Source organism: Tachysurus fulvidraco, chromosome 15, assembly GCF_022655615.1.
Source record: "Tachysurus fulvidraco isolate hzauxx_2018 chromosome 15, HZAU_PFXX_2.0, whole genome shotgun sequence".
Classification (NCBI taxonomy): domain Eukaryota; kingdom Metazoa; phylum Chordata; class Actinopteri; order Siluriformes; family Bagridae; genus Tachysurus; species Tachysurus fulvidraco.
The window spans coordinates 9021366-9031835 of record NC_062532.1 but is presented as its reverse complement, the minus strand read 5'-3'; the positions used below and the strand labels follow the sequence as shown (position 1 = coordinate 9031835).

Here is a 10470-nt window from a genome sequence, read left to right as displayed (position 1 = left end):
CAACGTAAAACGTGTGTGTGCGTGTGTGAAAACATGCAGAAACAAACTATTTCACCAAAAAAATCACTCAGTGAAGTCACTATTAAGCTTCACCGTCTGCATTGCCGACGGTTTGTATTGCTAACTAACCCGTCCCACCGCTGAGATTGAGTATGGTTGGTGAAACACAGTCATGTGGTAGAGCCTTAGCGGACGTTTCTCTGTCAAAAAAAAAACATTAAAATTAATGCGTAGAATACCAAAGAGGTAAAAAGAAAAGTAACAAGCTCATTGTAGCCTAATGTAGTGGAATAAGAGTACAGTTTCTTCTTCACAAATCTACTCAAGTAAAAGTAAAAAGTATAGTGATTTAAAACTACTCCTAGAAGTATAATTTTTTCAAAAACTTACTCAAGTAAATGTGACGGAGTAAATGTAACTCGTTACTACCCACCTCTGCATTTATTGCTCCGTTTGTCCTCCTGTTGTCCTTCGGTTGTCCATACCCTGTTCAAATGCCCCAATAACAGTTTAGGCCTTAGCCCGGTGGAATTGAATCCTCCATAATATTTGGGTCTTTGTAAGTTAGTTAATTTGATTCTGGGAGGATGTTTTTTTTTTCAATAAAATTTGGTGAATTTGAAATTGAGTGATTTTTACCATAGAGTTTGAGTCTGAAGCCACTTCCAGGACAGCAGAGACACCCGGTGCATGTGGCAGGGCATATAGGCTCATCTGCCAGTGAAAGTGATGTCTCCCCCCAGAGGTGCTGAATGACTTCTGCAAGGAAGCACATCCCTCCCCCAACAATCAGGTACTCTGTCTATCCACAGACACCCATTGTAATGAAGTGCTTTGAGAAGCTTGTCATGAAGCACATCGAGACCCTTCATTTAGCCGTCACCCACCTGGACAATAAAGACACTTGCGTATAAATGCTTATTAACATTGCTACTTAATCTGTGATCTCTGTTTATGTTGAAGAAAAATAAGAGTTAGATTTAATAAAAGCTATTAAAAACACTGACACATTCCTTTCCTCTCACTCACACCGTTCTTTAATCTGACCCTGTACTTTAGGATTAGAAGTTAATCCTTGATTTTCTATTTGGTCTATTCCATTTTATGTATATATTATAAATTCTATTTAAATTCTATTTTACCCAATATTTCATTGACATTTTGTATTTATCACTTTGATATTACAAGAAACAAGTTTGCTCTTTGCCCTCGACTCTCCGTGGGCAATTTAGCATCACAGACAGTGCCGCTTGCATGCCAAATCCTGAAGAGCCAATAAGGAGCTGCCTCTAACACTTCACCCTTCAGGAGTAGGCGAGCTAAAGAAGCCTGGCTGAGCCGTAGGAGAGGTAAGCTTTGAACAGTGAATGATGATCTAATGGTGATTTCTTCTTCTGTCCCTCTGTTTCACCAGACTCTCCAGACTGACTGTATCCAGATCTTTTCCATCTGCCAGCCAAGCGTTGCTCCTGGGTTAGTGCCTCATTCTTCACCCCCCACTCGTCCCTGAGCATCAAGGCACCATTGCACCTTTTGCTTTTCTCCGCACTCTGCACTGCTATCTTCACTCGTGACCCTTAAGAATATATATTCACTCATGCAATGCACAGCTAACTGGACACAACTTGTGGGGAGATGAGGTCCAGCTGATCTTCAGACACCACTGGTGGAGGAGTGAAGCGGAAGTGCTGCAGTAAGGAGGTGAAGAAGAGAAAGCGTTCCATCCTGGCCAGACTCTCTCCCAAACACACCCTGCGTCCTGAAATCAGACAAGAACCTTTGAAACCAATGGAAATATGGAGCACAACATTCAGCAAACAAAAGCATTTTAAACTACCTGCAGAAAAAGGCATGAAGGCATCATTCTTAACAAATCGGCCTTGCTCAGCTAGGAAATGTGCCGGGTTAAAGGTCTGTGGGCTCTCCCATTAAGTCTCATCTCAACACAGATGTCAGAAGAGGAAGCACACAGTGAAGAGGAAGCACACAGGTACCCTGCAGTGAACAAGAGCTATACATGTCAATACATTTAGTCAAATATCTATAATTAAATAGTGTTAAATATCTAATAGTATAATCTATATAGTGTTATATGGATCTAATTAAAGATTAAAGTTTGGTCTGACCTAATTATTCTTAGGACATACCATTATATCCTACATAATTTATTAACAATACCAACACCAAATTAACAGACTGACCTTCTTGATGAAGAAGCCCTGGAATGTAACATCACAAGAAGTGGTGTGGGGGATACTCATGGGTAATTATGTTAGCTAGTCTCTGAGTTTCATGGATCACTGCATCTGTGTAAGGCAAATTCTTTTTGTCCTCCACCACTGGCTGACAACCTATGAGGACTCTATCAATCTCTTCCTGGACATGGTCTAGAAATAAGAAAAAACTTTTTTTTAAATACTGTTTTATAACCTAACATTCAAACAGTAGACTACCTGCAGCGGTTATTCTGTGGACAATACTTGAGTGTGTGAAATTTTACCCTGAATCTGAGGATACTTGGCCATAAACAGAAGGCACCAGCATAGTGTTGTGCTAGTGGTATCAGTACCAGCAGTAAACAGGTTGGCAACGGTCATAATGAGATTCTCTTCATGAAAGAAGGTGTCTTTATCTCCAGCTTTCTGTCCAACAGAATCATTATATGTAACCAGTAGCCGGTGTGACAGTCATTCCATTTTATATTATTTGAGTACACTCTTTTCTGATGAACACAATGATTTGTGCATCAATGCCACCTTTATCTAAAATCCCAATGGTTACTTTCTCTGGTCACACATAATTATTGCACTGGAACAAGGATTTAAAAGGATAATGTTTCCTTTTTTAAAAGATTTTATTTCTATTCTTGTGGCGAATGCATACAGTGATAAACCCTACAGCTGAAAATTCTGCCTTGTGGTCTTGAGGTCTGAAGAGGCCAACAATATGGTTATCAATTTTTTCCTTTTCTTCACTTATGCTGAACCTTAATTTTGGGGCACAGTGGCAATGATATATTTTATAGTGTCTAAAAATGCTGGTTCATGCATTCTGCAGTATGCATCAAGCTAAAGTGATCTCATGTTTTTTGTAGAATATGGAGCATTAAATGTAAAAGTGATTAATGTTATTAGTGATTAATGTTAAAAGAAGTCTTTATTTTTCTCACATATACATTACAGCACAGTGAAATCCTTTTCTTTAAAGTGCATAGTTAGCTTTAAAAATCCTAGTTTGAGAAGAAAAAAAAATAAAGATGTTACGCTATCCCAGTTATGGGGAAAGCACACACACACACTAAATTAAATTCCTTGAATCTGGGTATAAACTACATTTATTACATATTACTCATGCCTACTCATTTTGCTCACACAAATTTAGTCTCTCTCTCCCCCTCTCTCTCCCTCCTCTCTCCAAGTCAAACTGAAATTACTCATTCAATCATTCATTCATTTTCTACTGCTTATCCAAACTTCTCGGGTCACAGGGCAAACTGAAATTAAGCAAATATAAAAATCTTTGCATGCTCAAAATTTCTTCAAAGAATTTACCTCAGAATTCTTTTTGCGTAAAAGAAAAGTCAACCAAGCCTCTGGTTTCCTCAAGATTTAGAGTCTCCTCCAAGTTTATGACAAGATCCTTTATTTGTTATAGATTTTGATCAAACTTTATCATCATAAGTTTCCGGTCCTTTAGCCAACCTCCAAGCCATGGAAACATATTATAGATCTACAAGTAAAATGTAGAATTACTTAATGCTTCAAACATTCAGCAGGTCACAAATGTGCACAAGGTGCGAATGTTTGACCCAGGTGCAGTCAGCAGTCTTGTTCTCTGTTTCTGAGCTGCTGAGGACAGTGCTGAAGATTCTACCTGCATTTACTAAGCCTCTGAAGCTCTTTGGCCTTGTTGCAGCCTCTACACGGATGGAACTACATTCTTTCACCCTTTTAAACATTTTATCTGTGCTAGAAATTGATTTTTCAAATGTTTAGAATTGTGTTGATGAGAATATTACCTGTATAGAAGGTGAGCCACCAAGCTTGATGTTATCGTTGACCCGCTTAACCATTTCTTTGAACTGAGGGTCACTGTATTGAAACCTGTTTCCATAGACAATGGCAGAGATGACGTTTGAGGTGGCATAATTTAATGGCTGTGAAGTATCAAATGGTTTCAAAAGTAGTAAGCAATGGTTTCAAAAGTAGTAAGCAACAGTTTAAATTAAAAAAAAATCCCTTTGTAAAAATTATCTAATTATTTAATTATCTAATGATTAAAGTTACTGAAGTACACCAACCTAAATTAAATGTAAAGTTATTCATAGTAATGTTTGTGATACAGCTGTCTTAAAAAGAAATAGAATATTGCAAAGTTTCTTTTTTTGCTATGTTAGAAGTGCTTGTTTCTAATGTTGCTAAAATGCTAATTTTGGTAGCCTGATTTGAACTGATTTCTAACCTTAACACTAGGTAAGCTGTATCTCAGATTTGATTTATTATAGAATTTGAATAGATAGGACTGGACTTGTTGAAATGAATTTTCTTTTTGGTAATTAATTTTTGTGCTTATTTCATTTTCTTTCCACATTTCTCTTTCTATGTCGGAATGAATGTGTTCTTCCCCCCACTATGGTCATGCTGACCTGTGATAAGTGTACCCTGTGTTTCTGCAAACATAAGCAGGATGGTAAGGCTTGCTGATAACGTAACCATAATCTTAAGGGAATAGAAAACGAGGATTCTCTGTCATGTAAAATTGTATTTCTGTGTTATATGTTATATGTCATCTTCACCTCTTCTGATTTAATGTTCTTGATTTGAATCTATCCTGTTCCTTTAGTGCTCTTGACCGGATGAAAAGACAAGATAGGTTGACCTGCTTGTGAGATTACTCGCAGGACACTCAGTTTCTCTTTGCTCATGTACAGGCCTTCTGACCTTCAATACTTGGATAAGAGTTGTGAGGAAGCAGCATTCTAGCATACCCCTATCTATGTTGACAAAACTTGGCCTCCGCCTTATCTCATACACCATAGCTTACTGTATTTTCATTGCGTATATATTCTGTTCTGTCGCTCAGTTCTTTGAGCAGCTGTTTGGAATAAACCAGATTTGATTTCACTCGTGTGGTTTGTTCTCTTAGTGCTCCGGAGCACTCCTATTGTTTTGCAGAGGTAAAGAGACGTGGATGAGTGCGAGGAGGAACAGAAGTCAGTTTACTTAAAGCATCTGTTATAATTATAATGAGGTCCGAAAATATTTGGTCATTGAAAAATGTATTGTTAACTGTCACGGTGTGACACGGTGAGACAAAAAAGCGAGGGAGGATCCAAGTGCAGTTGAAGATTTAATGACAAAACAGAAAACAGATAAGCAGGCAAAACAGGCTATAACAGAGTGGAACAGGAACAGGAACAGACCACATAACACACCAAACACCAACACAACCACAAACAACGACCAACAACAGGGAAGTGAACAGACAGAGTAAATATAGTAGACAGGAGCCAATCACAAAGCAGAGACGATTAGAGACAAAGACAAGACACCTGGGGAAGAGATGGAATGTAATTAGTGTCCATGGTGAGCAATGAGTGGGCGGGGCAAACAATTAACATCAGGGAGAGACGGCAGACAGAAACAAGGGGAAAATACAGACAGACACGTTACATTAACAGTCTACAAAGTATATTAAATAATGAACTAAAAATTAAATTATGTAAGGACCTCTTTAGCTTTTTTGAGGGTATTGCATACAAAGTACATTTCTACTGTAAGTGCTTTAAATGTAAATACCCTGAATTAGATCTGAAATTAGAAATTAGAACTGTACCTATTACTGATTCATAATGTTAATGACAGAGCTGACAGTAATCTGTGTCTTAATTCCTAATGAGAATACCTACAGTACATTGTCTTTGCTGCACATCATGGATTTATTTACATAAACTCTACACTGTGACTACAACAGTTAAAGTTAAATATTACTTCAGTTTTTGTGGTTGTTAATACTGTGACGGTCAGCGTGCTACACGCACCTCCTGAACACCAGCGAAGAGAAGTGTCTCCAGAATATTAAAGCTCTTCCGGACTACACTCCCCAGAATCCTTCACTACCGCTGATTATATTGCCACCTGCATCAACCACCTCCTACTTAAGCTGAACTTGAACTCTACGCCGGTGCAAAGTGATTTGTTTCTACAATCTGAGCATTTCTGTGTATTCCTAGTCTGTTTCCGATTCTGTTTCTGTCTACTGGTTTCTCTGTTTGCTGCCTGCCCCGACCTTCTGCCTGTTTTGCCGTTACCGATTTCTGTCTGCTCTCTGATATTTTGTTTGCCGGCTTTGACCCTGCTTGTCTGATTTCGAGTGTGAATTCATTAAAACTGCTGCACGTGAATCCTCAGCCTTATGACTCCTCATTACAAATAAAATACAATTTTTAATATATTTAATCAATTTTGACTTTCATGCAGCAATCGAATATGCAGAAATATAGTCTAAAATTTTAGCACGAATTGTTTAAAAAAGTGAAATTTTTACTGACATTAAAGTCATATTACTGTAATATTTTAATCTTCCAACACTAAATCTTCCAACATTTCCCTCAAATAGTGTTTCTTCTATGATTTTCTCCTCGCTCCCTCTTTTGCCCATCCCAAAGTCTCGAAGAGTGGTGAGAGAAAATCGTCTCATTTCTTTCCAGCTTTCACCATTGCTAAACAGAATTCCTTAAGTTGAAAGTGAAGTTAATAAAAAGAAAATTTTAAAGTTTATTGGTGAGGGAGAGAGAGAAGATTCTTAATTGGTAGATATCCTGAGAAATCATCTAGTTAATACATAATAAATATAATATATGATTCGTGTAATGAATAGGTTGACTATTCTGAAAGGGTTATTCCCATCCTAAAGAAACCTGCTCTGGATCAATCAGACATCAGTAACTACAGACCGGTATCACTTCTCTCATTTCTTTCAAAAATTCTTGAACGCATTGTCTATAATCAACTGTCCGTCTATCTCTCACAGAACAACCTCCAAGATCCCAACCAGTCTGGCTTTAAAGCAGCTCACTCTACAGAGACAGCCCTTTTGGATGTTTCTGAGAAACTACATGCTGCTAGATCAGCCAAACTGTCATCCGTCTTTATCCTCCTTGACCTTTCAGCAGCGTTTGATATGGTCAACCACAAGACTCTCTTATCCACCCTCAAGAGTCTTGGGATTTGCAGATCAGCTTGGGAATGGTTTGCTTCCTACCTGGAAGGACGCTCGTATCAGGTAACATGGAGGGGAGTGACATCTGCTCCACGCAGACTCTCCACTGGTGTCCCACAGGGCTCAGTACTTGGTCCTCTTCTTTTCTCCCTGTATACTCACTCTCTTGGTGAAGTTATTTCATCACATGGGTTCTCTTACCACTGCTATGCTGATGATACACAACTTATCTTCTCTTTCCCACCCTCAGATGCCACAGCTTCTGACCGGATCTCAGCATGTCTGGCAGAAATTTCATCATGGATGACTGCTCATCAGTTAAAGCTCAATCCTAGCAAAACTGAACTGCTGTTCATCCCAGGTGATTCATCCCCAGGTCACGATCTTGCTATATCCTTGCACAAAGATCTGATCTCCCCTTCAGCCACAGCTCACAACCTTGGGGTAACCATGGACAATCAACTGTCCTTTTCCTCTCATGTTGCTAATGTGACTCGCTCATGTCGGTTTCTTCTCTACAACATTAGAAGAATTCGGCCATTTTTGTCCACACAGACTGCTCAGGTACTTGTTCAGTCTCTTGTCATTTCTAGACTGGATTACTGCAATTCACTGCTGGCAGGTCTACCTATGAACGCAATCCGTCCTCTGCAAATGATCCAAAATGCAGCTGCCCGGCTTGTTTTCAACCTGCCAAAGTTCTCGCATACCACCCCGTTGCTGCGATCCCTCCACTTGCTTCTGGTAGCTGCACGCATCCAATTCAAAACACTGATGCTGGCCTACAAAGCCAAAAATGGACCAGCTCCCTCTTACCTCAAAGCCCTCATCATTCCTCGCACTGCACCCTGCAACCTCCGATCTACCAGCACTGCTCGACTAGTTCCACCATCTCTCAGGGTAAGAGGCAAGTATACTACAAGACTCTTCTCTGTTCTGGCACCAAGGTGGTGGAATGAACTTCCCCTAGAGGTCCGGACAGCTGAGTCACTGGCTATTTTCAAGCGGCGGTTGAAGACCTACTTATTCAGGAAACACTTCAACTAGCACTTCTTTCCTTATCTTTTGCATTGCAAAAAAAAATAAAAAATTCATTGTAACTTTGAACAAATGTTTTAAACTCATGGTATCTTAAGTATGTGTAGCGATTTTGGCTCGTGAAGCAAGGTAAATATTTATAAGCAACTAAAACGTGTTATAGTGACTTCCAAATATTTTAACCTAAGTTGAAATTAATGGTACTGGAATTAAAGTTACGCTTATTTAGTTTAGTAACTTATAAAGTTACGCGAGCAAATAATTTAAAAAAAAGTCAGGCAAGCCTTAAAAGAAGAAACACATTACAAAAAGGGTTATAAGAATGAGAACCTTAGAGTACCTTATCTTGGGTTTTATTAGTAAAAGGAATGTCTCATTGTGTTGTGTGTGTGTGTGTGTGTGTGTGTGTGTGTGTGTGTGTGTGTGTGTGTGTGTGTGTGTGTGTGTGTGTGTGTGTGTGAGTTCTGTTTGCAGGCCCCAATGAGCCGCATGGGGTTATCTGGTGTAGGGTCCAGTCATTCTGGAGCCAGGTGTGTGTGTAAAACTGGGTTGCTCATCGGTTAATTGAGGAGTAGATGTTGAAATTTAGGGTGCCTGGGACATGAAATCTAAAATGACTGGTACAAGACGCTACATATGTAACCTAGTGAACCAGCATTAATGTATTCAATGTTAGAGATTTAAGCACTTATGTACGTCACTCTGGATAAGGGCGTCTGCCAAATGCTGTAAATGTAAAACAGCTAAATGGAGAATAAATTTCTCATTCTTATATATGGAATAACATTTAAATACACTAGAATAAATAAATAAATAAATAAATAAATAAATAAATAAATAAATAAACAAACACATACATACAGCAAGACTGGAATGTTAATCTTTCACCTTCGACTATGATTAAGTAGGATGTTTAAATGGTACTTCTTATTGCTATATACATTAGTACAGGCAAAAATACAGGCACAAAAAGAACCAGAGGCTGAGTGTGTTTCTGAAGTAGAACTTAGTCACTTATTCTCTTACCATGTCCTTTGGGACTGATATCTCGGTTTCCGAATTCCTCTGAATTATTTACAAGTGCTTGTTTGACGGTTTGATATCCAGCTAAGAAAACAACTTTCTTTGGCCCAAAATACACAGTGAATACAGATCCATATTTTTTTGACATCTGTAAAAGGAATAAAATAGTATAAGTCAGTTTGAATGCTCTTTTATTTGATTTATATTTGTGGATTAACGTTAGCTATTGCAGTTAAAGCTCTTTGTCATTTGCCCAGTATTGGTACATGGGCCACAGGAAAAAATACAACTAAACATCAACAGGTTTATTATAAACTTATTCTTTACAGTAATGTTCTGCTCCAAGTTTACTTGTCACTTGTATTGTATGTATAGTTATGTAGTATTGGTGCCCCCTAGTGGCAGTTCTTCAGAAAATCACATTTCTCATGCAGTCAGATCCTCAATCTTCAGATGCCATCCTTTGTTTTGCGTTTGTAAAAGCCTCATCTGTAAGTTAATTCTTCTTTACATAATACTTGATGATACATATTTTCATATATTTGTGATAAGTTTATTCAGAGCTTTGATTTAATGTAATTTTTGTGATTACAGCCTTTAGCTATTAGCCTAGCTTTTGTTTGACAGCATGTGTTAATCTTAATCTACTTTGATAAGATAAATTCTGTACGAGTCAATATTTGTATTTGTTGTCAATTTCTTGGTCTGATAATCCCATTTAAGAAAATTGATGACATTGATTTAATTTGGGCTATTTTTAGATATACTTACACGAATGCTCTTTAGTCATTGGTTATTTTTTCTGATTGTTGTTTATTTGCAGTTTTAATCTTAATTCATAATGTACCTGGCATCTTATTAAACATCAAAGACTAAGACGAATCCTGACTCGTCTGTACTTTATGGATGGAGTTTGGCTGGCTCTTAAATTGCATTGGTAGATGCAAGGAGAACAGTACAAGTAATCTCCATAGATGGTAAGAATCATCTGTGTAATGAAGCGTCATAGGGCTGAGGATCCATTTGCAGGCTTTATTAGAATACTCACAGTACAACAGGCAAGGGTCAACGTTGGCAAACACAACAATGCAGGGTAGACAGAAATCGTGGTCAATACAACAGAAAAAAGGGCAGGGCAGGCGGCAGAGAATCATAACTCAGAAATACAAAACAAAGTAACAACCAGAA

The 10470-nt window shown here is 38.2% G+C and overlaps 1 pseudogene; it reads right to left on the bottom strand.

The window, feature by feature from the left end:
- Positions 1–210: 210 nt before the first annotated feature.
- On the bottom strand, positions 211–9928 carry LOC113639667 (annotated as a pseudogene).
- Between the last annotated feature and the right edge of the window lie 542 nt (positions 9929–10470).